Source organism: Lontra canadensis, unplaced genomic scaffold, assembly GCF_010015895.1.
Source record: "Lontra canadensis isolate GAN:19392208 unplaced genomic scaffold, GSC_riverotter_1.0 scaffold849, whole genome shotgun sequence".
NCBI lineage: Eukaryota > Metazoa > Chordata > Mammalia > Carnivora > Mustelidae > Lontra > Lontra canadensis.
Window position 1 is genome coordinate 1 of NW_022631833.1, and position 5,540 is coordinate 5,540.

Here is a 5,540-nt window from a genome sequence, read left to right on the forward strand (position 1 = left end):
CCCCCTGCTTCAAAAGACTGCCTCCAACCTCTTCAGCAGTATTTATACTTCTATTAACTCTTATCATTTTCTCTTTTATTATGTATATATCCATCTGTCTCCCCAGGTTCGCCTAGAGCTCCTAGAGGGTGGGGTTGGGGTTTTATTTTTCCTCAATGGCGAGTACGCCACCGTATATAACAGGAGCTCAAGGTTTGTGGAGATAAACTGAAAGGAACAGGACTGAGCACGATTTATACTTACAGGAAGACATCCACAGGCACCGTCTCAACTCCCCTCCTCCCCCACCCAGTTCCTCCCCTGGCCCAAGAGGTCGGAGTTTCCAGTGCTTCCGAGGCAGGGACGGGGAGCAGAGGATTTCCAGGGAAGGTTGCATCACATACCTCTGAGGCTCTCTTGGCTGCCACCTGCTCCCTGCTCTGTCTCCCAGAGAAGAGCAGCCAAAGCCCCCAAACGAGGAAACCAAATAGTAGCAGAAGGCTGACACATGACGGAGGTGGTATGGCCAGCCCCCAAATCGGTGCCATTTCTCAACCCCCTGCCCCTCTCAGCCAAACAATATTACCCCTCAAGGTTGTGACTCCATATGACATCACAATGGTCATTGCAAGGTAAACCTGACAGGGCCCAGCCAATGTGCGAGCTGCTTGGGTCTCTTCTCTGAGATATGTCCATCAGAGGCCCCTTCCTGCAGCTGTCCGTGTGGGCTCTGCCTTGGCAGCCAACGCTCAGGGAAGACCTCCTTTAGCATTCTACTCGGATTGGGTTGGACAAGATGGCATAGAGAGTATGGAGGCAAGATTTCAAAGGAGCAGCCCCTCCGAAGGGCTTGTCTTGTCCTATAAGCATCTTCTCTGGAACCATTCACTCCCTAGAGGACCAGGTCTGCTGTCATATGTTCCCAATCACGAATTAGAATACTGAGGCAAGTACATTTAGGAAAGCTAGGCTATCTTAAGTACAGATACTCTCAGGAAATGTGATTATATATGGTTTCCTAACTCCCAAGTTTGACACATTTCTTAGTTGCTATAGCATTAAAACAGAGATGAGATGTCACTTAGGGAAATTAAATGTTCTTAGAGGATCACTCAACTCCAAAATCCATAGTCTCATTTTCTAGAAGATTTATTATGTCATTATACCCAGAGTTAACTGGATTCTCTATGGGTAATTCATTGTAACAAAATTTACAAAGAATCAACTTACGCTATACTAAAGATGAATAAAACTGGCCGGGGTATTTTTTTTTCTTGTAGGAATATTAATTTGGAAGATCAATTCAATTAAATAACTATTGAATAGCAGGCACTGTTTTTGAAAAAGACAATGATGGTATCTCACCTTACAGAATTTTGAACCCACTGGGGCAGCCAGAGTAATATTCTCAGTAAGCCCATCATCAAGGAAGTGGTTAAAAAACACATGATATGTCCATATTATGAAAGGTTTTGCAGTCACTATAAAGATAATAAAGAATGATACTTGATAGGCTGAGCACACCTTACGTGGCAGGTTACTAGTATATGCCAGCCTGGAGTTCTAAGGTTAGGGGTGGAGGTACAGTTTTGGTTCTAAGAACACGTGTGTACAATTTGACAAGCACTTTTAAAAAAGGATTTTATTTATTTATTTGAGAGAGAGTGAGAGAGAGAGGAGTCTGTAAGCAGGGGGAGGGGCAAAGGGAGGGGAAGAAGCAGGCTTCCCACTGAGCAGAGAGCCAGACATAGGGCTTAATCCCAGGACCCCAGGATGGTGACCTAAGCCAAAGTCAGACGCTTAAGCAACTGAGCCACCCAGGCGCCCACTTTTTTCTCTATGTGTTTAAAATGTATTCCTTGGGGGTATCTGGGTGGCTCAGTGGATTAAGCCTCTGCCTTCAGCTCAGGTCATGATCTTAGGGTCCTGGGATCGAGCTCTGCATCGGGCTCCCTGCTCAGTGGGGAGCCTGCTTCCCTCCCTCTCTCCCTGCCTCTCTGCCTACTTGCGATCTCTGTCAAATAAATAAATAAAATCTTTTTAAAAAATGTATTCTTTGTGTCTTGAATATTCACTCACCATTATGTGAGTTATCCACGCTACTCTCTACCTCGGGGATTCATTTTTAGTACTTCATTGCATGGTATAACCATTGCATAACTCACTTTTTTCTTTTTCAATTTAAACTCAATTAGCCAACATAGAGTACATCATTAGTTTCAGAGGTAGTGTTCTGTGATTCATCAGTCATTGCATAACTCATTTATCTATTACGATATCGATGGACATTTGTTTTCCATGTTTGGCTGTTATAAACAATGCCGTTAAAAACATCCATGTCCTTGTATCTTCGTGGATATATATTCTTGTTTCTCTATGGCTATGGCTCTTAAGCTTTAACATACATCAGAATCACTAGGACAGTTTGTAAAAACACAGACTGCTGGGCCCTACCCCTAGAGTTGCTGATGGATTGAGTTTGGAGTAAAGCTCAGGAATTTGGCATTCCTAAGACGTTTCCAGCTGTTGCTGGTGCTGTTGGACTAAGGACCACACTTTAAGGACCCCTGCTCTACAGTATCAACCAAGGAGTGGAATGGCTGGGTTCTAGAGTATGTGGAACTTAAGCTTTAGGAAACAGTGCCAAACTGTTTTCTCCAGAGTGGCCGAGTCAATAGCTCTCCCAGTGGTGAACTGAAGTTCTTCCTGCTCCATTTTCCTGCCGACGTGTGGTACCAGCAGGCTGTTTCCGTTTAGCCAATCTGGTGTATGTGGTAACAGTATTGCATTGCTTAACTTCAATCTCTCCGGTTACTAATAATTACTAACTTGTGAACACATTTTCATGAGTTAATTGGGCATTTTGTTTTTCAACATAATGCTGCATTCCAGCTGCTAATATTTTGTTTAGGATTTTTGTTCCCTACTTTCATGAATGAGGCCATCCTGTGATTTTTCTCTCTTGTTCTGTGTTTGTCAGGCTTTTGGTATCAAGGTCAGGCTAGACTCCTGAGTTGGGGAATATTTCCTCTTTTTTTTAATGCCTGAAAATGTTTGCATAAGATTGAAACTATTTGAGGGATGTCTGGGTGACTCAGTGGGTTAAGCCTCTGCTTTCGGCTCAGGTCATGATCTCAGGTCCTGGGATCGAACCCCACATCAGGCTCTCTGCTTGTCAGGAAGCCTCCCTCTCCCTCTCTCTCTGCCTGCCTCTCTGCCCACTTGTGATCTCTGTCTGTCAAATAAATAAATAAAATCTTTAAAAAATAAAAGATTGAAACTATTTGATTCTTCAACATTTGGTACAATTTGTCAACAAAGCCATACAAGCTTGGAGTTTTGAGTGAAGATTTTTTTTTTTAAGATTTATTTATTTATTTGACAGACAGAGATCACAAGTGGGCAGAGAGGCAGGCAGAGAGAGAGAGAGGGAAGCAGGCTCCCCGCTGAGCAGAGAGCAAGATGCGGGGCTCCATCCCAGGACCCTGAGACCATGACCTGAGCCGAAAGCAGCGGCTTAACCCACTGAGCCACCCAGGCACCCCGTGAAGATTTTTTCTTTAAAGATTTTATTTATTTACTTGACAGAGATCACAAGTAGGCAGAGCGGCAGACAAAGAGAGAGGGGGAGAAGCAGGTTCCCTGCTGAGCAGAGAGCCCGATGCAGGGCTCGCTCCCAGGACCCCGGGACCATGACCCTAGCTGAAGGCCGAGGCCTTAACCCACTGAGCCACCCAGGCACCCCTGAGTGAAGATTTTTGACCAAAGATTTCATTTATTTGAAGGTTATAGTGCTATCTAGAACTCATAAATATTTTTAAATACTTTATTATTTATTTTTAAATCAGAGAGAGAGTGATCACAAGCAGGGGAGCTGCAGGCAGAAGGAGAAGCAGGCTCCCCACTGAGCAATGAGGCCCATGTGGGACTCAATCCCAGGAACCTGAGCTCATGACCTGAGCGGAAGACAGCAGCTTAACCAGCTGAGCCAGCCAGGCATCCCAAGAGTTCATAAATTTTTTTGAATCTTCTTTGGTGTGTTATATTACCTAGTAATTTTTTCTGTTTAATCTACATTTTCAAATATAATAACATAAAATTATTCAAATGCCGTACTGTCTTCTTGTTTTTATGATGTTGGTTATTTGAGTCTTCTTTTTTCTCTTATCTTTGATCTTGCTAGAGATTTGTTGATTTTATTTTATTTTTTTAAAGATTGTATTTATTTGAGAGAAAGAGTGAGTACAATGGGGGAGGGAGTGGCTTAGGGAGAGAAAGAAGCAGACTCCCTGCTGAGCAGAGAGCGGCTGTGGGGCTCCACCTCTGGACCCCAGGATCAGGACCTGAGCCTGAGGCATCTGTTTAATCAACTGAACAACCCAGGCGCCCCATGTTTTGTTGATTTTAATTAATAATTTCAAAGAGCCAACTTTCTGTATGTTTGCTTTCAATTTCAATCATTTCTCCCTTTGTCTTTATTTCCTTACTTCTACTTTCTTTTTTGCCCCAGTTTTATTGAGATATAATTGACAATTCTACTTTCTTTGAATTTATTTGGCTGGGTTTTTTTTCTAACTTCTTGAGATTAATGCCGAGATCATTCATTTTTAATCCTTTTTCGCTAATATAGGCATTTGAGAGTATAAATTTTCTCCTAAATACTACTTTAGTTTCATTCTGTAAGTTAGGACACATAGAATTTTTATCATTCTGTTCCAACTATTTTCTAATTTCTATGATGATTTCTTTGATCCATGCATTATTCAGTAATTCATTTTAAGTTTCTAGACATATGGGGATTTTTCAGTTATCTAACAAAGTTGGACTGTGGCCAGAATATATACTTTAATTTCACTCCTTTAAAGTGTTCTAAGACTTTAATCCCCATTTATGGTCAGTTAAAAAAAATTCTCTGTGTGCTTAAAAATTCTGCAGGTGTAGAAAATAGTCTCTCCAGGGGGCACCTGGGTGGATCAGTCAGTTAAGCGCTAGACTCCGATTTGCGCTCAGGTCAGGATCTCAGGGTCCTGGGTGGGGAGTCTGCTTGGGAGTGTCTCTCTCCCTTTTCTTCTGCCCCTCCCCCTGCACCTGCGTGTGTGTGCGTGCACGCTCTCTCTCTCTCTCCTCTCTCAAAGAAATAAACCTTAAAAAAAAAAAAAAGAAAGTCTCTTCAGAGTTTCCTCTTCTGCCTGGGGTTGGGGGGATGTCTCTATGACCATTTGGTCAATTCTGTTCATCTCCATGTTCAAATCTATATTATTCCTAAACTTTTGTCTGCTTTTTGTCCACCATTACTAAGACAAGTATGTAAAATTTCTCATAATGATTGTGGATTTGCTTATTTTTCCTTTGAATAGCGAGAATATTTGCTTTATGTATTTGTAAGTTTTATTTAAAATCATCATTTATTCCTGGTGAATCAAGTCTTGTATCACTATGAAGACTGTCTTTATCTCTAACAATACTTTTGGCCTTTAGTTCTTTTGTCTGATACTAGTATTGCTATAGTGATTTTCTTTTGATTGGTACTTGTATAGTGTATCTTTTCCCATTCTTTCAAC